General features: G+C 37.3%; 1 long non-coding RNA gene across 2 annotated transcripts in view; it reads left to right on the top strand.

Moving 5' to 3' along the window:
* Positions 1-15,353, top strand: part of LOC123388769 — a 72,984-nt gene extending 57,631 nt beyond the window's left edge. For both annotated transcript variants that reach the window (XR_006603279.1, XR_006603281.1), the window contains exon 3: positions 15,065-15,353. This is a non-coding gene — a long non-coding RNA (uncharacterized LOC123388769). The remainder of the gene's footprint in view (positions 1-15,064) is intronic.
* Positions 15,354-22,228: the final 6,875 nt, after the last annotated feature.

The raw sequence follows: 22,228 nt of genomic DNA, 5'->3' as shown, positions 1-22,228 counted from the left end.
TATTTATTGATAAGGTAACAAAATGAGAGATAGTCTATTATGGTATAATTGCCTACTCAAACAGAAAATTTTAGACCCTTTATTGTACATGAGAAATATTTATAGATGACCGGCTTTATATTGTTTAATGAATAATTCTTGGGATTTAGCAACTAAGTAATTATAGGGTATTCCAATGAAGCTCCTGAATTCAGCAATTTTTAAAGGGTGGAAATTTCTAGCCCTCATGTCAAGAGGAGTAATTTTAAAATATTGGGAGATTTAGCATACACCTCACATTATACCAGGTGGCAATCCTGGATTTTACCTAAGTGTAAAGTCAGCCTTCTTTATGGACTCAATCTGGTAATAATGATAGAAACACATGAATGAAGGCTGAATAAAATAGCATCTATGTTGTACTGATGCATTTTTGTTTTGTTGAATTAAAATGAAAAGAAAGGCCTAAATTACATTTTGAAACCCATTTGTTGATGAAAGAGAATTAGGTTAGAGGCAATTACCTGTCACTTCTTTTTGGAGGCATGGCTTGAAGATCTCTTAAGTAGAAACTGTCTGGCAGTTCTGCCTCATAAGAAGGGGGGCAATGAAAATGACAGGTGGGAACGCTCTCTGGATGACCTGGGGCCTGAAGTGGGTCTTATTAATGACATATTAATTGTAACTCGTAATTGTAACAAACACCCAGCTCAAATGGAAGGGAGGCCAGTACCCATAGACCCAATACTTTCTTCTACCTAGTGGACTCTTGAATTCCTGAGCCCTTTGGTTCTGAATTCTTTGGTTGCTCTACTATAAAAGAGTAATGGTAGAAATGTATTCACTTTTGTTTGTTTGTTTTTTTTTTTTCAGATTACAAATAAACTTTCTTTTCCTTTTTTCTTTATTATCAAGTAAACTGAAATATTAGCATTGAAAGCTTTTTCCTTCTCTTTAGATGTTAGCTCTTGTGAATTTATAATCGCCTATACTTAAACACTGTGCATAACACAAACCCACCTCAAGCTGCTGACAATTGATTACTTAACAAGCTGAATTCAGTTTGGTTTTGCTTCTGAGCATTGACCAAGACTCCGCTTCCTGGAACATATAAGCTCTATTGGTAGCATCTCTCTTAATTAAAAATAAAGTCTTGAAGTGTTAAAATGTATAAAGACACACACATATACTTACATATTTTGATAATATTTATGTGTTTCTAGCTAGATTGGGGTAAATTATTATAATTATTCTATTCAATTTAGTCTTTCATTTAGCTTGCTTTGTGAATAGAAGAACACTTTATTTTTTAATTTTTATTTGAGTATAGGTGATACACAATCTTACATTAGTTTCAGGTATACAACTTGGTGCTTTGACAGGTTTATACATTATGCAATGTTCACCACACCTGTAGCTACCATCTGTCCTTTTAAATCCCTATTACAATATCATTGATTGTATTCTTTATGCTCTCCCTTTTATTCCCATGACTTACTCATTCCATAAGAAGAGGCATGGATCTCTCACTCCCCTTCATCCATTTAGCCCAGCTCTTCACCCCTTTTCCCTTTGGAAACCATCAATTCTTTATATTTTTAGTTCCGATTATGCTTTTCGTTTATTCACTTTTTTAGATTCCATTTATGAGTGGAATAATATGATATTTGTCTTTCTCAGGCCAATAGACTCATGAAAAGATGCTCAACATCACTAATGATCAGGGAAATGCAAATCAAAACCACAATGAGATATCACTTCACATGTTAGGATGGTTAAAATAAAAAGTAAGGGAAACACTTAACATTATACTCTCCAGATCCATCCATGTTGCAAATGGCAATATTTCTTTCATTTTTTTAAACAGTTGAGTAGAATTACATTATGTATATGTGAGTGTGTGTGTATACACACACACACACACACACACACACGTGTATGTGTATATATATACACATACACACTTCTTCTTTACCCATTCTTGGGGTTGTTTCCATATCTTGGTTGTTGTAAATAATGCTACAGTAAACATAGTGGTGCATTTATCTTTTTGAACTCAGATAAAGACAAATACCATATGATTTCCTGCATGTGGAATTTAAGAAACAAAACAAATGAACAAAGAAGAAAGGAGGAAAAAAACCGCACACTCTTAAATATAGAGAACAAACTGGTAGTTACCAGAAGGGAGATGGGGAAGAAAATGGGTGACATAGGTGAAGGGGATTAAGAGTACACTTACTGTGATGAGCCCTGAATAATGTGTAGAATTGTTGAATCACTGTATTGCACATCTGAACCTAGCACTGTGTGTTAATTATACTGGAATTAAAAAATAATTAATAGCAGCAATGTCCACAATAACCAAACTGTGGAAAGGGCCAAGATGCCTTTCGATAGACAAATAGATAAAGAAGATGTGGTCCATGTATACAATGGGATATTACTCAGCCATCAGAAAGGTTGAATACCCAACTTTTGCATCAACATGGATGTGACTGGAGGAGATTATGCTGAGTGAAATAAGTCAAGCAGAGAAAGTCCATTATCATATGGTTTCACTTACTAATGGAATATAAGGAATAACATGGAGGACATTAGGAGAAGGAAAGGAAAAGTGGAGGGCGGGAATCAGAGGGGGAGATGAATCATGAGAGACTATGGACTCTGAGAAACAATCTGAGGGGAGGTGGGTAGCGGAATGGGCGAGCCTGTATTAAGGGTATTAAGAAGGGTATTAAGGAGGGCATGTATTGTAAGGAGCACTGGGTGTTATATGTAAACAATGAATCTTGGAACACTACATCGAAAACTAATGATGTATCATATGGTACTAACATAACACAATAAAAATTAAAAAATAATTAAAAAAAAAAAGACAAGAAGCAACAAATGTTGGTGAAGATGTGGAGAAAAATGAACCCTTATGCAATATTGGGGGGAATGTAAGTTGGTACAGCCACTGTGTAATGCTTCCATAAGGGGTAGAAAGAAGAGTGATAAAGGATTTGGTATCTGAACTCATAGATAGGGCTTTGAATGCTTCAAAAAAAGAAGAATTAACAAATTGTGTTTTTATTAATCTGGAAACCTTGACTTTGTGAGGTGAGAAATTTATACAAATAGAGAATGTGTTGGTAATTCAATTTCCTGATTTTTGAAGTATTTTATTGCAGAACTGAGTGTGAAGGCAGAACTGGCTGCTCTTTAGATGCATGGCTGGCTTAGGCAATAGAGGGTGGACATGCTTAGAGTATCAGCAAAGAACAATCTGCTTCTAATATAGTAAAGAGATTCTGAACCTGAGCTTTGCAAGGAGAACTTTTAAACATCAGCTATTTAGGGGCACATGGGTGGCCCAGTCATTAAGCATATGCCTTTGGCTCGGGTCATAATCCTAGGCTCTGTCATGGGGCTCCCTACTCAGTGGGAAGCCAGCTTCTCCTTTTCCTACTCCCCCTGCTTGTGTTCCCTCTCTCACTGTATCTCTCTCATCAAAATAAATAAATAAAATCTTTTAAAAAGGCTATTTTAGGGGCACCTGGGTGGCTCAGTGGGTTAAGCCTCTGCCTTCAGCTCAGGTCATGGTCTAAGGGTCCTGAGATCGAGCCCCTCATCAGGCTCTCTGCTCAGCAGGGAACCTGCTTCCCCCTCTCTCTCTGCCTGCCTCTCTGCCTACTTGTGATCTCTGTCTGTCAAATAAATCTTTAAAAAAATTTTTTTAAAAAGGCTATTTTAATTTTCGTGTATATGTAATTAGTTTCTGTGTCATTTGAAAAATTATATATGATGTGTTTAATCTCATCAGTGTTTATACTTCCAAAGAACCTAATCTGGTCCTTGATTGACTGATGGTCATTCTCCATAGTGACATTTGGAGGGATGGCAGGGTATTTTACCTAAAAATATCTAATAAAGACTTTCAGTCTCAGACATTGTCTTCTGAAGTTCTCTGTAACATGTAAGTGTAAAGAAGTGGAGAATTTATTTGCCAGTATTTTGGTGTGTGTGTGTATGTGTGTGTGTGTGTTTCTTATAAGGGGGCAGGATGGGGTGGGGAGCTTCTGATTCTCATGAGAGTAATAAACACGGCAAGGGATGAATTACATTTCCCAAGTGGCTGTGACAGGATTACATTCTTAATACCCTAGGTTTAGTATTTAATACATATGGAGCATCTCCTTGGTACTTGGAGTGTAAGTATGCTGGATTAGGTAGATGCCATTTAGAGAGTTAAGATGACTTAAATATACCTTTATGTATGTAATCACCAAAGCAATGTTCAGTTATTATAGAAACCTTGTAAATCTGTAAAGGTATGAAAAAGAAAATAAAAATTTACTCACTATTCCACCACCCAGAGATAGTTGCTGTTAATTAATGTGTGTGTGTGTGTGTAATTAGAATAATATTTATGGCTATATGTGTATCTAGAAGGTGTTGTGATGGGCTGCTTGGATTCCCCTCTCTATGACATATATTTTTATAATAAAAGACTAAAAATGTTTTTTGTGCTTTTACATTTGTACTATAGTTATATTTTAAGCCAAGCTTTAAAATTTTTGTATTACCATAGTGCCTGATATGGTGCTATCCATAAGTTGTCAAGTATTTAGGGATGATTTTTTCCATTATAATCCTATTTTAGTATGTGTGTATGTATGTATTTAAAACTATCTTATTTATTTATTTGAGATGGGAGTGAAAGAGAGAGAGCCCAAGCTGGGGGTAGGGCAACAGAGGGAGAGGGAGAAGCAAGCTCCCCACTGAGCAAGAAGCCTGATGTGGGGCTCAATTCTAGGACCCTGGGATCATGACCTGAGCTGAAGGCAGTTACTGAACTGACTGAGCCACCCATGTGCCCCGATTTTAGTTTTTAAATGTCCCCCAAAATATTCATCATCATATAAGCTTGCTTTATAGCAAATTTTATTGAGTAGCTCATTTGCTATCCAGTTATCTATCTCTGGCTATCTCTGGGCTGTCTCTGGTTAGAACACTTAGAACTGAGAGTTTGGTGTGGCTAAATAGACTTTTGTCATTCTGATATTTGATTTTTTGGTAACTGGTCTAGTTCCAGGTACATAACTGAAGAAGCATTCATTTGTACACTGACATTTGTTTTGCTTCTTCATGATTTTGAACACTTGCAAATATAAATGGCTCACTTGTTACGTTTCTTATTAAGCTTATTCTTATCTTACCCATGCAATTATAGATGGAAAGATGCCAATAGTTCCATAGTTGCAGTTCACTTGAACTTTGGGTTAGAAGGGAAAACAGGGCCATTTTTGGCCATTATAACTAAAAATTAAAATGAATAAAGTTCTGAGGAAAAAGAACAAAAGAACAATAATATGAGCATTTATGGTCTTCATGAAATTGAAAAGGAAAGGCTCTCAGAAAACAGTCCAATTAAACTGTGAGACATGAGATAAGCTTTTTAGAAGGTGATAGTTACTGCAATTCTTAGGCAATTCAATTTTAGTTAGGAATAAATGGTGAACCCGTTAGTTTTGTCACATAAAATATGAATATTCTAATATGCTCTTTCAGGATGGATTTCAAACCATAGTAAAACTTCTCAAGACATTAAATATAAAATTGGATTTTAAAATGCATGCTCTCCTGAGTGTGCATCTGTGTTCCAACAATTTAGCTAATCTTATATTAGAATGTAATAACTTGAGTCAACAAGACTGATGAATGCCTTATAAGTGCAATCACACAGTGATAAAGAGACATGGCATCTGACTATTTTGTGTAGTAGATTTCTACTTTTTCCTTTTATAGTCTGGACAAAAGTAAACTAATGAGATTTCTTTTTTTTTTTTTTTGAGAGAATGTATTTTTAACAGGCATCTTCCTTTCAATGATTTCTTTCCCACTTACCGATTATATTTTTATTTAATTCCTATGTATTTTCTTCCTTTAATTGACTAGTTTTCACTGTTCTGAATAAAAAGGATTTTTCATGCAATTTCCCAGAACCCCATGATATATTTTAATGACTGAAATACAACAGAAGTGGAGCATAAACAGCAAGATCAGGAGTCCTTTGTGCCCTCATCTTTTCTTCCTCTCAGGTTTCACGTTTCTCCCACTGCCCTGTGTGGGGAGAAAACTGTAGGTCCTTAGGCCTAGAACAAATTAACTTCAGGACAATATGGGTGCTTCATGGAGATGCAAGGCAGCATAATAATCATGTAACTTAAAAACCTATATGGCAAAATAAGAACATTCAGATTGTTTTAGACTTGGAAACTTCAGTGTTTTTGTTTTCCTTTTATTCAGTGTACTAGATGGATATGAAATAAATAAACTCTCCTGGGAGGGTTTGATGATTAACTCTCTCTGCTTGTGAGGACTGGAAAACTCATTGTTTGGTGGCCAAATTGTATGTTCATCATTTATTCAACAACTCTTTGAGTATCTACCACATGTCAGGCATTGTTCTAGGTACTAGTTTGCATTTCATGCAAATGAAAAGAGATGTATGAGGAGAAATGTATAGGGAGAGCTATACAATTAGAAATACAAATATCTGATTTCAAAAATGTGCTGTGAAAAAAAAATAAGGGAGTGAAGGTTGAAGGACTATAGGCTCCTAAGAAGGAGACTATTTTAGGTAATGATTTAGGCTCTGGGTTTAATCAGTTATTGTCTTTGTCTCTTCAGACTGCTATAGACTGAGTGCCTTATAAACAACAGATATTTCTCACAGTTCTGGAAGCTGGGAAGTCTGAGATCATGGTGTTGGCAGATTGGGTGTCTGGTGAAAGCCTACTTCCTAGGTGGCTGTCTTTTTGCTGTAACATCACATGGTAGAAGTGGCTAGGGAGCTCTGTGGAGTCTCTTTTTGAGAGCACAGTCCTATTCATGAAGCTTCCACCCTCGGGACTTAATCAAGTCCCAAAGTCCCCACTTTTTGGTACCATCACACTGAGCATTAGTTTTTAACATAACTCAGCCATATCAGTTAGACCATAGCAGCCACCAAAGTGTTTTATTAAAAAGGAGGGGTGATAGGGTTTGAGGGAAGAGGCAGGGTGTCCTGGAGAAGCTGGAGGGAGCATGGGGACACCTGAAACTAAAAAGAAAGAGATCTTTGAGCACTGCTTCTAGAATGTACTATTCTTGGCTATATTTCAAAGATGTAGTCAGGGGGCGCCTGGTGGCTCAGTTGGCTAAGTATCCAGCTCTTGATTTCAGCTTAGGTCATGATCTCAGTGTTGTGAGATGAAGTTTTTGTCAGACTCTGTGCTGGGTGTAGTGCTTTCTTAAGATTCTCTCTGTCCCTCCCCCACTCATGTGCATGCCTCCTTTCTCTCTCTAAAAAACAAAACAAAAAACAAAACACCCCCCCCCAAAAAAACCCAAAAACAAAAAACCAGAATACAGAGGGGATGTTGTGTGAGCAGGGAGGCAACATCAAGTGCTGGTTTTCCAGCCTCAGTAGACTTTCATGTCCCATTTGTGGCAAACGAAGCTGTAGGGGGCTGCTGAATTTGGAGTAGACCATGAAGGCCCGCTCACAGGCATGACCTGTTTGAGGAGATGACCAATGGCCAGAACAGTCTTCCACTGTACCACTGTTAATTAAGACTATAAAGCGTTGGCTTAACCTTGAGAGTGTTGTGGGAGCCCCAAGAATACCTCAAGTTTCTGCTGGCCAGAAATTATATTGGTCTATGGTAAATAGAAGTGATTTTTTTCACATGTGAATTTGTTGACTGAGATTTATATTGGCTATATTTAAATGACTTTCCCAAGCTCCAGTTCACCCCTTTCTATCCACTCGTCTCATCCTACTCAATTGGTAAGCACATTTATTTGCCCATTTTAACCTGAATGTTATTTGAACAATCTTGCTCTCAGAAGTTTACCAAAGATTTAATCTTTCATGGCAGTATTTCAGCAGCTCAAGAAAAATTCACTGGGGTGAAAGTTAATTTTATTGCTTAATTTTATTTTACATGTTAAATTGCCACCTGTCTTTAAGGAAACCTAAATTTAAGTCTTAATTTTTAAACAATTACTGTTTCTTTTGAAATCAGACTATGGAGAAATAGATTGCTTTTTTTTTTTTTTAAAGATTTTATTTATTTATCAGAGAGAGAGGGGGGCAGAGAGCAAGCACAGGCAGTCAGAATGGCAGGCAGAGGCAGAGGGAGAAGCAGGCTCCCCGCCGAGCAAGGAGCCCGATGTGGGACTCGATCCCAGGACGCTGGGATCATGGCCTGAGCCGAAGGCAGCTGCTTAACCAACTGAGCCACCCAGGCGTCCCTAGATTGCTTTTGATGTTATTTTTTTATTCTAGGAGGTCAATGTGTATCTATTTTTTGGCAGCTTTGAAATTTGAGAAAAAAAGGTCTAAATGACAATTCTTATCTCTTTTATAAAAATGGTTGTGAAGTTTCTATGCCAACATTTATGATTTTACCAAAATGTTTATGGGTAATGACCCATTGGATTATAGCATTAAAAATCTGACTAGAAATATTGTGTGAAAAACCAAGGTTGATATTTTACTGAACTGTTATGAAAACTTTTCTTCCTCTTCTTTCCTTGCAATGGGATGCTGAAGTTTTTTAGTTTTCCTGAAATAGGAATTGAAGCTGTGTCCCCTTCTCATTCTAACTCTTGATATGTTGACTCAGGAATGGATAGAGTCAGATAGTGAGGGATACTATGAAACATTTCTCTAACTTCTCTAACAATAGAAGTTCTACTTGTCTTAGGCCCCAGCTAAAGTGTAACCTCCTATGTGAAACCTTTTCCAGATCCCTCTGGCTACACTGATTACTTTATCTTTGGTGTTTTTCAGTTCTCCACTTCACACTGTATGGTAGGAGGATTGCCAAAAAACTGCACCTCCTCAACCTTTCCCAATCTTACAGAGAGACTGTAACTCAAAAGGATACAACCTGGACCGGGACCTTTACCAGGGAGACAGGGTGCAGCTCTGTGGCTCTCTCTGCTTGGTCTCAACCCAGGTGAAAAGAACTATGGTGTTCTGAACGAAAATGAGTTGTCTGTTATTTCTTCATGGTAGGCCAGAGCCCTACTATTGGAGAAAGGGTTTTTTATTGTACATAGAGAATTATTTATCTCCAAGGAAAGCTAATGTTTGTTGCTGAGAAAAGTGCTTACTTAATTGGTCCCTTAGTAATGGAATCAGCAGGCTTGCTACTATTGCAGGAGGGAAACTGGAACTGGGATTGGGGGAGGGGGAGATACTGTTTACTTTAGCTAAAGTGAAAGACCCTAGAGGACCCGTACCCAAGGACGCACTCACAGACCACTGGATGCAATAAGCAAGAGGATTTTATTCGGGCATGCTCGGACTCCCAGGGACACTTGACCACGAAATCCGCGAGGGATGGGTCAGTGCCTGAGAGCCCCGATCTGTTTCGGGAGTCCCTTAATATAGAATTTTACAGTCCATTACATCAGAGCCCTCACTTTTCTAGCCAGTAATTTCAAAGCATTACAGGAAGGCCTACACATAGGTAGCCAATCCTTTAAAACCAACCATACATTCTGGCCAGTCACCGTTCAGGTAGTGTACAGTAGAGGGTACGTGTTGAATTGCACGTTTCTAACCTTTATCTGTATACGTGCTGAACCGCACGTCTCCAGCTAGCGTACGTGCTGAACCGTACGTCTCCGGCCTTGGTACGGGAGGCAACCCTTATCAATTTTACTTAGTAGTAGGGGAAATTCTTAACAGGGGAAGGGTATAACTTTATTTGATTACACAGCGAACGAGGGTTTAAGCAATTTTTCATTTCTTAGCAAAGCATTAGAAGCATTATTATACAGAAGCCAGAAACAGCTGGGTTAAACACAGATTTTTGCTATTCGTTATCCTGTTATGCTGCTTGCTGACTCCCTTATCTATGGTCAGCTGGCCACAGTTTCTTAGTTAGCATAAGCTGGTTATAAAAAGAAGGTTAAAACTTATAGGCTATACTATAGTTCTGACCTGGGGTCCTTCAAAAGAACTGTAATAGAATGGGACTGTTCACCACCTGATGGGAGGAAGAAACTGAGAATAGCCTCTTTATGTGTAAAATAGGTAGTGGATGGACAGCCATATCAGCTAGAGGAGCAGAGGCACTATGAAGGTTATGAAATAATGGAATTATTATAGGAATTAGACTATACAGTTGAGGAGGTGTGCAAGTGATGATCTGGAAGGAAAGTTGCAGGATCAGAAAAGAAATGAATGACCAACTCATCTGAAAGCTGTAGGATCAGAAAAGAAATGAATGACCGGCTCATCTTATCTCGCCACCAAAGAGGGGCTGTAAAGGGGAAGATCTGTGGCAAGCTTTTGCCTCTTTGTGGCTCTTGCCTCTGGTGGATCAGCCAATTATCTGGAGATTGGGGGTTGGGGTTAACAAGGTCAGCATTTGAGAAGAAGAGTTGACCCAGAACAGGGGAGAGTGAGGATGAAATGTAACTAGCTCATTACTTTTGCATGTTTCCATTTCCATATTTGTCAACAATGACCTCCAAAGAGTGATGGTCACTGTTTTACTTCTGCCTTCCAAATATCATGTAAGTTCTTCTTTTCTCCAACCTACCTTAGAACCATACAGGGAAGGGGATCCTGGGAAATGTAGTTCTTTAGTTTAACAGTGCAATCCCCCCATAAGAAGGCAATGGACTTTAGGGCAGTGGGCCTGATCAGAAGCAGAGGGAGCTGCGAGATGATTATCTTCCTTGTAAAGGATGATAGCCAACATCTTGAGATGCCTCACTTAAGTGATCCTTGGGAAAGTCTTAAAATGGCAGTTTTGTCTATTCTGCACTGTATATTTCTTCTGAACTTCCCTTCAGTGAAGAACTTCATAATTACATTACTATCTAATGTTTTGGAGGCCAAAAAGACAAAGTGGCAAGGAAACAGTAACTGTGTATTAATTAATTATGATTTTCATAGTAGCAGAAAACCCAATTAAGAGTAGCTTAAACAAACGATTTATTTTTTGCATAGGGTAAACAGTCTGGGTAAATTCTGTTCTGGGCTGGAGCAGATGCTCAGTAAGGTCATATAGGAGGACTCAGGTTCTTTAACCTTTTCTACCTACTATTCTTAGCATGTTGGTTTTTTGTGCTTGTGCATGTTTCTGCATGGTCTTAAGATGTCGGCCTTAGTTCCAGACATTACATTTGCTTTTAATACATAAAAAAGAAGAATAGGGCCCAAACCATCCCCTGTCATGTAGAAATCTTTCCAGAAGCCCACTCTCAGACTTCCCCTTCCGTTCTGTTGGCCCAAAATGTGTCACACGGCTACCTCAAGTTTCAAAGGAGGGTGGGAAAGAACTATCACAAGTGGAAAGACATTACTTTGACAGTTTCAATATGATCATGATTCAACTTTTGGACCAGCAGGAGGAAGCATGACTTCTTTGATATTTACCTGAGCACAAAATGATGTTATGCTTGTGCAGAGGGGAGAAATGATAATGGTAGGCAGGGAGGATGTTTGTAATAGCCAAAGAATAGCATATCCCACAGCGAGTTTTGCTGTTCCCTGTTTCCTGCTGGGTCTCAGGAGGAAAGGGAGCATCTACTTTAAGAGCAGACTATGTTGGAGCGTTTCTACTGGCTCTTAGTGGCAGCAGAGTACAGATAACTACAACTCTGAAGGTCCTGGAGAAAAATTCACCTGTTGTGAATATATTCTGAATATCTTTTTTAAAAAATTGTGTATTCTGAATATCTTGAAAATTAACAAATGGAATCCTTTAAGTTAGAAGTGTGGTTGGTGTCTGGGTTATACCTCTATCGCAAAACTTTTAAGGATATTGTAATTGTTTTACATCTGACCCTTCTGTGAGGAAGGGTACCCCTTGAGGATAGTAATCTTTTAATTAATTAATTAAATTAATCTTTTTAATCCTTGGGGTCCTGATTTATCAAGACCCTTCTGTGAGGAAGGGTACCCCTTGAGGATAGTAATCTTGTCTTATTTATCTGTGTCATAGCATCCAGCATGATATCTGCCCCGAAGTGAATCCTTACTGTTCCTTGCAGGCAAAAACTCTCCCAGAGACCCCTTATATGGCTCTTAGTGGCCTGTGGTTACACATTTGAATAACTTGGAAAAATTTTTAAATTCCAATACATAGATCGTATCTGAGGCCTATGGAATCAGAATCTCTGGGGGGTAGGACCCAGGCATCAGTGTTTTTAAAAGCCATATTTTTAAAGCTTTTCAGGTGATTCCAGTATGCAGCTAAGGTTGAAAGTCACTGCAATAGAACATCTCCAGCTCTTCTTCTTTTTAAAATACTCCCTGGGGAAGTACAAAAACTACAGAGCAAATACCCAGTGGTGTTAGGGTCTTAAACAAGGTGTGTGCTTGGGATTCTTGAGGGGCTATTTCTTACTGGAATTTAAGTGGTAGTTAAGGTGTGCAAACCTTACAACGATAGTGTGTTTCATTGAGAATATCTTTTAATTGTGTCTATTAACAATCTTCATAAGGAAGAGACCAGAGTTAGGAATGAGATGAAATGATACCATCAGAACTATAGCAGTAATAGTGACATTACATAAGTTAGTGATTCCCTTCCCCACCATTCTCTAAGAATGACATAACTAAAACCAAGGCTCAGATCAAGACTTTGGTCCCTCTTTCCTACTCTCTCATTTCTTCATCCCGTCTCCCAAGTCCTGGTTGCTCTAGGCAGCTCTGAATTTTCATGTTGTCATTATACAGAGTTGGCAATACTAAGGGCAAGAAGAGGTCTTTCTGGATATAATAGATGAGAACAGATACTGTTCCTTTAGAGTAATATCAACATTTTATTTACTGAGTCTTTTCCCAACTCTAATTAGATTTGACTTATGTCTTCTGGTCTTGCATGTACTTGGTGAACAATAAATATTAACTGAAAGGCAGCATGGCAAAGTGGATAGAATAGATAGGCCTGGCTTTGGGATTTGGTTCAACTGCTTATTAGCTCTATAATTTAAGACTAATCACTTAATCTTTTTAATCCTTGGGGTCCTGATTTATCAATCTTTCTAATCCGTGGGGCCTGATTTATCATACGTGAACCGAAATGTCTGTCTTTCAGAGATGGTGTGATTCTTACCAGCTTTAAAACATATTTCTGTATCTCCCACTAAACCATACCAAACCAAACCAAATAATGATGCCTGCCTCCCCGCCCCCATCTTAGCTCAGGATGCTATAACAAAATACTGTAGTCTGGTTGGCTTAAACAACACTTATTTTTCAGTTTTGGAAGCTGGGAAGTCCAAGATCGCAGTGCAGTCAGATTTGCTTGTTGGCAAGGACCCTCCTCCTGGCTTGCAGATGGCTGCCTTCCCACTGTATCTTCATATGATGTAGAGAGGAAGCTCTGAGGTATCTTTTTATAAGGATACTAATCCTGTCATGGAGGCTCCACCCTTATAACCTTCTCTATACTTAATTACCTCCTATTTGCATCAGTTTGGGCTGTTAGAACAAAGTGCCATAGACTGGGTGGCTTATAAACAACAGAAATTTCTCAGTTCTTCTAGTTCCAGAGGCTCAAGTCTGAGATCAGGGTGTGTTAGTTTGCTAGAGCTGCCCTGACAAAATACCATGTCTGGCTTGCGTAAGCAATAGAAGTCACAATTCTCGAGGCTAGAAGTGTAAGATCAAGGTGTCAGCAGGTTTGGCTTCTCTTTAGGTCTCTCTCTCATTTTGCAGGTGGCCACTTGCTCACTGAATCCTCACATGGTCTTTTCTCTCTGTGTTCATCCCTAGTGTCAGTGCGTCTGCATTTCCTCCTCTTATAAAGACACTAGTCAGATTGGATTGAGGTCCATCTTAATGGTCTCATTTTAGTTTACTTACCTCTTTAAGGCCCTGTTTCCAAATAACAGTAACTTTCTGAGATACTGGGAGTAGGGTTTCAAGATACGAGGTTTGGGGGGATCACAATTCAGCCCATAACACAGCCCATAAGTGTGTGATTATTGCTCTATTTCCAGTGGTTTATAGTCTCAGTAAGGACAGGGATTGTGTCTGTTGTGACTCATCCGTGTTGTTACCTGATCTGGCAGCACCCTAGACAGTCTATTTATTCAATAAATGAACAATTATGAATTAGAAGAACCTAGCAGAGTATGAGACACAATAAATGTTCTACAACTGGTAGATGCTATTAGCAATGATGATGATGAACTGATGGTTCAGCTGGCTCAGGAGATCACTCCGTTTGGCTCTCCTGATTTCATTGTTCTATTAGCATTTCCAATGAGCATATCTGAGGTCCTGCTGCTGAATTAAATCTTCAGGCTTTCTTGCGAAGGTTTAACCAAGTGCCACAAGGGAAAATGATACTTCAATATAGACCAATATCAGGATTATATCCGTAAATATAGACCAATAATGATGGATTTCCTGTGACTACTCTTCTAACTTATTTGTAAGAAATTCTCTTTAAAGCTTATTTTATAATTGATGTGCAAACCCTTTCCTGAAATAGATGTGCAAATCCTTTCCTGAAGTACTACTTTCCCCTGTCCTCTTTGTTATAGAAACATAGAAAGGAAACAGAAAAATTGTTGATTGGCTATGTTTTATTTAACACAATGGTATTTGCTTTGATCTTCACTATAAAATTGTACAAAATGCATTCACAAATTAATCTATAATGAAGGCCCATTAATATATTTTTGACTATTGTTATGTTGAATTAATTTGCATTAATTTGATCTATTTTTATATGTGATTTGAAAGTAAAATGAACATATATTAATATTTCTCTTAAATATATTTTTATATTTTTCTCTTTTTCTGATTTTTAAGGTAAACAAATTGATTAAAATGAAAGTATAAAAGTCGATGTGATGGATAGTGTGGATTTCAGTTTTTCAGAACACTTTTTATGCAACCAGAAGAATGTAAAGAGGCTATGCCCAAACCCACCTAGGATTTAACTCATTTTCCCTAAAATAATAGGAAAACTCATTGGGCCAAGACAAAAAACTTTTATTATATTTGCTGTTTGCCCAACCCTGTCATTTATCTTTCTGATCACTAGATGTCAGTGTTGTTTCATTGCAGATGCAGATGTTGGGATGACCCAGGGGCCTAAGAGGATTCTATCTGACTGCTAATCAACACTGCACCCTTGCTGGCTTCCATGGATCCTGAAAGTTCTTTTAGCATCACAGAGATGAAAAAGACCTTATGTCCTCACAGGCTGCACAGAATGTACATTCTTTTATTAGGCAGATAAATGATGAAGGACAACAAGTTTCAAAGAGCCAAAGGCAATTTTTGCTTAATAGTAACAACTACCAACTGATATTAAATGCTTATTATGTGTTAAACATGGTATTAAGCATTTTGTATTAATGCTTGCTTAGAAAAACTACATGAAAAATTTTACTTTTATTATACTCAAAGTTCACATGTGAAGAAACTGAGGTACAGAGAGGTTAAATGATTTGCTCAAGACATCAGAAGCGATATATAACAGAAAAACACTTCAAACACAGGGAGGCCAATTACTGAACTTCATTTTGCTCTTAACAGCTATACTATGTGGGTTCACCTTTAAATTAATCACAACCAGGAAGAATCTTTGTTTAAAAAACAGTATAGAGAATAGGTATTTTGAAAGAAACTCATTTAGGAATTATTGTTAAGTATAAATGGTATATTATGACAGTGTAGAAGTCCTTGAAATATGAAATGAGGATTTCTGAGTAGTTTTAGAAAATGTAAGCAATTTTTTCCCCTCTTTGAATGCCACGTGATTGCAAAGGGATGATGTTTGTTGAATGACCCCTTGAGGAATGACCTTTTGTGTGCTGATGTTAGACATGCTTGCATAGACATTTGTTCTTAATGATATCTCTAGGCCATAGGCATTGATGATGCAGCAATGACATACTGGCTTCAATTGATATTTTTTTGGTTACTGGAGGCTATTATCATGAAAGCCTTTTGAATGAACCACAGGAAAGGTCTAGGTGACTATGGTTTTTACTAATCTAGCTGGGAGCACAGTCAATTAAGTGAAACATGGAACTTTTTTTTTTTTTTTAAGATTTTATTTATTTATTTGAGAGAGAGACAGAGAGCATAAGTGGGTAGAAGGGCAGAGGGAAAGGGAGAAGCCAACTCCCTGCTGAGCAGAAAGCCTGATGTGGTACTCAGTCCTAGGACTCGGGGGATCATGACCTGAGCCTTAACTGACTGAGCCACACAGGTGCTCCAAACATGAAACATTTAAAAAGAGCCTTCTAGAAGGCAATTAGGCAGTATATTTCAAAACATCAACGCATACATATAATTTAAAGTAACAATTGCCTTCTAGAAATGTGTTCTTTTTTTTTTTTTAAAGATTTTATTTATTTATTTGACAGAGAGAGATCACAAGTAGGCAGAGAGGCAGGCAGAGAGAAAGAGAGGAGGAAGCAGACTCCCTGCTGAGCAGAGAGCCCGATATGGGACTCGATCCCAGGACCCTGAGATCATGACCTGAGCCGACGGCAGCGGCTTAACCCACTGAGCCACCCAGGCACCCTAGAAATGTGTTCTAAGAAAATAGTTTTTTATTCATCTGCTGGGATATTTATCAGAGCATTGTTTATAATAATAAAAAATGAAATGACCTGTAATCTCAGAGATTAGTTAAATACAATTTAGTTACTAATATAATTAATAGAATATTTAATAATATCCAAAATGTTTATAGTATATTATAAAGTTTGCAAACCTCTATTCTGTGGGATTCCAATATTATAAAAACTAAAACCATATTAAAAAAATTTATTTATTTATGAGAAGGAGAGCAAGTGAGAAAAAGAAGCACAATTGGGGAGAGGGGAGCAGCAGAGGGAGAAAGAGAAGCAGATTCCCTTCTGAGCAAGGAGTCTGACATGGGACTCAACCCTAGGCCCCTGGGATCATGACCTGAGCCAAAGGCAGATACTTAACCGACTGAGCCATCGGGTTTTTTAATTATATATAGGCATGAGAAGAAGATTGAAGTATACAAAAAATGTTAGTAGTTACTTTTTTAGGTGATAATGGATGACTCATTTACTTTGTCCTTTTTTCTTTTTTTTTTTAACACCTAATAATGTGTTTACTTATGAATTAGAAAAAATCTGATGAGCTATTTTTATTTTTTAAAGCTTACACAAAGTTTTTAAAAACTTGCTTCGTAGTCTAGGTTATGTAAAAAAGCTGATTATTGCCATTTGTTTTCTAATATCATCAGTGTTGTTAATTCATGGTGTGTGGGGGGGGGGGCAGAGAGGAAGCTAAGAGGTAAGTCAAAGAGTTACTCAAGTTTATCTCTCCCCAAAGGAAAAGTTGGATGATTAAATAAAAAAAATCTTAGATACTCTTTTATACAACTTGAAGATGATCACTGAGGCTTTGGTCAAGTGTTTCTCAGACAAGTTCCAATTTAGTGTTTCTAAAAAGAATCATTGAGCTTTGTGTAGGCCACATATTTGAAGTCACTGTCATTTGTAGTTGATGTGAGCTTGTCCCATTTCATTCATATTTAGTCTGTTTTCTTAGCATGAAAGCAAAATGATGTATGGGGTACTACTCTAAAATCTGTTGCTGCTTTTAGTTTTACTTCTTCACGTCTTGACTGATCCTTTTAGATTTGTTGTTTTTTCTTTTAATATGAGAATGCATAGTACAAGGATTCTGGTTTATTTTATGAATGTTAAACATTATTGAAATCACATAATTCTAATTAGACAGTGAATGCTCAATTAAACAATTCTGACAGACTTTTCTTTGGGGGATTTTGCTGAGCAATTTCTTTGCAAGCATGTTTATCTGCTTTTAAAATAGCTTTCAAGTTTTGTGAAGTGAAGGCTTTTATTATCAAATCATTATTTTAAATTGGAATGGTATCAATCAATATGTGTTTTTAACATACTGAATGTTAGGAAACATCCATACTGAATGTCAGGGCTTTGGAAGGACATCCCTTCATTGATCACAGCTTGAAACTGAGCAGAGGATGGACAGAACTATGACTTAATAAATGGTAAATCTTCTTGTAGCAGACCCTTGACCGTTTGGTCTCAACTTGCAAAGCCTGTTGGTGACAGTTGTGGCTAAGTTGATTAGTTATTGTCCTGATGTTTGGAACTCTAGCTCTAAACTTGTATTGAGTTGAAAACTTTAACTCTAAACTTGTATTGAGTTGAAAACTTTAAATACCTTGTTCCTAGAAAGGTTGTTTTTTTTTTTTCCCCTATCTATAAATTGTAAGGACCTATTTTACTGTCCCTGCTCCCCTCCCCCAGGGGACTTAAAAACAAGTCCCAGAAACCAGTTCCAGATGTGAAGGCCAAGAAAAACAAGGCTGTACCCACCTTGAGTCTAGCCCTGACATAAGTACAGCCATCTTGGCAAAGCAAAAGCTGGCACCTTGCACTGTAAGAGTGGGTTAGCATAAGAATGGCCATCCTGAAGGCCGGGAAGCCATTTTACTGAGTGTCCCTAACCAGCCTAAACCTGGAAAAACAACTTAATCATATACCACCAGGGCGGTTAGGTGGTGGTGCCACAGGGACTAAATGTTAAAGAAAAACAAATAGTTAACTTGCAGAGATCACAATCCTGCAAGACAGGAGTCTCCCTTGGTTTGCAAATGTCCTGGTGATTTACAACAAAAAGGGCTATCTCTTCAATGGCCCAATTTCCAGAGACAAATGGCTCAGTTCCTCAAGGCCTAAGGTCGCACCATAAAACTGAAGGAGGCTGAGGCAGAAGGAAATGTAAATAAAGTTAAATTTCTTCTAAACCTAAATCTCACTTAACCCACCAGGATGGCCCCAGGGTGACACCTGGGTGGCAAAAGGTTAAACAAAGTTAAACTGTCAAAGTGAGGTGCAAGATATGTATGTAGCTATGAAGAAGTGCCTTGAAAATGCTATATAAGCCCATGGCTTTGAGTGCTTGGGGTCCTTGTTGAAACCCGCTGCGCTGGGCGGATACTGGGACCCCAACTAGCTGGAAATAAACCTCGCTGTGTGACTTGCATTATCGAGAGTGTTCTCTATCTAATTGAGGGGTGATCAACTCTGTACCCTAACATAAATAACCCACCTTTCCACCCCCCCTACCCCCACCCCTTGAGTGCTTGTTCCGTGCTTCTTTACTGAACAAAGTTACTGGACAGACTTCTTTCTGAATATGTATGAGACTTTGGTCATAGGCATGTTTTGGTGATGCAAATGTGGGCTGGAAATTACAACAGATGATGCAAATGTTGGCTGAAAATCACGATTCAAAGAGTTTTACTGCAGAGAAAAATCTGAAGTTCATGATGCAACAAACCTGGTTAAATCAAATCACACTAAGTCCTGGCTGTAGCATGTTATAGCACTGCTCAAACTGGCCTTGGCTTCCATTTTCTTCTATTCAAATACTGTCCCAACGTGGAACTATCACAGTGAAATGCATTCAAGATGGCTATTTGATGGAAAATGGCATCTTTGGTTGCATCTTTTAGTACTGGGTTATAAGGTTCAGTAACCGAAGTAGTTTTTTCTTTTTCCTACTTAGCTGTGTTCGTGCTTAGAAACACAGACTGTAAATGAAAACGCTATAGGGAAACAGCATAGACAGATTTCCCTATGTCATTTGGAAAAGAAGTGTATGTTACCAAAAACGAGTTGCTTTTTGCAATAATCCATTCAACTTTAAGTTCTTTTGTTAGGTACTATAGTGTTTAGGGAAAAAAAACCCACAAAGATGCTTATCTAAAAAATACAATTTTTAGTTTTATTTTGTGTTGTGTAAAGTAGAAGAATGGAGCCCAATGGCTTCTGAGTTCAAGAATGTAAAACTCAAAAAAGTAACGTAGCAAAAATTACTGATTATATTTTAATCACAAATGTAAGTAATACATAGATTACAATCTAAATTTTAAAACTAATTTAGGCTCCATAGCTCAGGAGTTTGAGCACTGGTTTTGTAAATTTTAAAACCATTTTAACAAGCCTAAATTTTACTTTGACAAGTTAATTTAGATAGCCTATGAGCCAGGCACTATTCTAAGTATTTTGGTACTTCATGAGTGTTCACTTACTTAAACCTCATGATAATGCTAGGAATATTGGTACTAAAATTATCATCAGCACCCCATTTTCCAGATGCGTACTTGCTCATGTTGAAATAACAAGCAGTTAGCAGAGTGAGGGTTCAGGCCCAGAGTCTGACTCACCCCTGGCTCTTCAGGGCTGGTGACTGTTGTCAGATCCCTTGATTGGAGGGATTGGAGCCTGGATTTGTACCCCTCACTGGACTTGATGGAGGATTGCAACACAGGGTGACTGCATTTCCAAGCCCAATGGCCACTGTGATCACAAACCCTCCCCAAAAGTTTCTTTTGGGTTAATTCAACAAAATAACTATTTTGTACTTGAGGAGAGAGAAGGGGGAATTTTCTTGAAAATGTATGAGAAGGTAGAAGTAAAGAAGTGAACTAGAGAGGTGGTAATCTTTCATCTGTGCTATTTATTATATATATATATAATAAATATATATATAATATATAATATATTATAAATATAATATAAATTATAAATATATAAATATTATATAATATAATATGTAATATATAAATATATAAAAATAAATATATAATATTTATTTATATAAAATATAATAAATTTATATGGTATTTATATAAAAATATAAATATTATAAATATTTATATATATAATATATAAATATATAATATATATATTTATATATTAATACATATTATATTTATAAATATTAATATATAAATATATTAATACATATTATATTTATAGTATATAATATATTTTATATATATATATATATATATATATTTCATATGTCCTGACCTCAATTTCCTTTGAAAAGGATTTAGCAGAGGTCAGAAAGTATCTGGACAGGAGAGAAGAGATGATAGGTAGGAGAAGGAAGATTGATCTGAATGGGTTCGATAGATTGGTAGGAGATGACTGACTGACAGAACCATATCTATCATCTGTAAATGCAGTGTCAATTCCCTTTCAAGGAATCTAACCCGTTTTTGCACTCTTGCTCACCTAAATCCCATACACTGGCACACTCCTTATTTAGGCATCTTTTTCTGAATGTGACTCTTAAGAGACTTAACAGAAACTATTATATTTGGGTACCTCCTAGGTTGGCAATTTGCCAAAAGTTTACCAACTAGTAACCAGATTCCTTTAAGGCAAGGATTAATGGAAATTAAGAGAATTTCTTGAAGTCCTTAGACTGCTGTTTCGGTCTCTTAGCAGAGAAGAGTAAAATTGTCTTAGAATTCAAGTTACTGGGGTGCCTGGGTGGCTCAGTGGGTTAAAGCCTCTGCCTTCGGCTCAGGGCATGATCCCGAGGTTCTGGAATCGAGCCCCACGTCGGGCTCTCTGCTGAACGGGGAGCCTGCTTCCTCCTCTCTCTCTCTCTGCCTGCCTCTCTGCCTACTTGTGATCTGTCTTTCAAATAAATAAATAAATAAATAATCTTAAAAAAAAAAAAGAATTCAAGTTACTGATAACCAATACTATTTTCTCATTCTAATGTCTTTTCATAAAAATAGAAGTTTTTTTAAAAAAAGATTTATTTGTCGAAGATTAGTTGACCATAGAGTTGAGGGTCTATTTCTGGGCTCTCTATTCTGTTCTATTGATCTATGTGTCTGTTTTTGTGCCAGAACCATGCTGTCTTGATGATGACAGCTTTGTAATAGAGCTTGAAGTCCGGAATTGTGATGCCACCAACGTTGGCTTTCTTTTTCAATATCCCTTTGGCTATTTGAGGTCTTTTCTGGTTCCATATAAATTTTAGAATTATTTGTTCCATTTCTTTGAAAAAGATGGATGGTACTTTGATAGGAATTGCATTAAATGTGTAGATTGCTTTAGGTAGCATAGACATTTTCATAATATTTATTCTTCCAATCCAGGAGCATGGAACATTTTTCCATTTCTTTGTGTCTTTCTCAATTTCTTTCATGAGTACTTTATAGTTTTCTGAGTATAGATTCTGTGTCTCTTTGGTTAGGTTTATTCCTAGGTATCTTATGGTTTTGGATGCAATTGTAAATGGGATTGACTCCTTAATTTCTCTTTCTTCTGTCTTGCTGTTGGTGTAGAGAAATGCAACTGATTTCTGTGCATTGATTTTATATCCTGACACTTTACTGAATTCCTGTATAAGTTCTAGCAGTTTTGGAGTGGAGTC

The sequence above is a fragment of the Mustela putorius genome, unplaced genomic scaffold (assembly GCF_011764305.1).
Source record: "Mustela putorius furo isolate JIRA1106 unplaced genomic scaffold, ASM1176430v1.1 tig00000129_pilon_pilon_pilon, whole genome shotgun sequence".
Lineage (NCBI taxonomy): Eukaryota > Metazoa > Chordata > Mammalia > Carnivora > Mustelidae > Mustela > Mustela putorius.
Note: the sequence above shows the minus strand (reverse complement) of the source record. Positions and strands in the feature narration are given on the sequence as shown.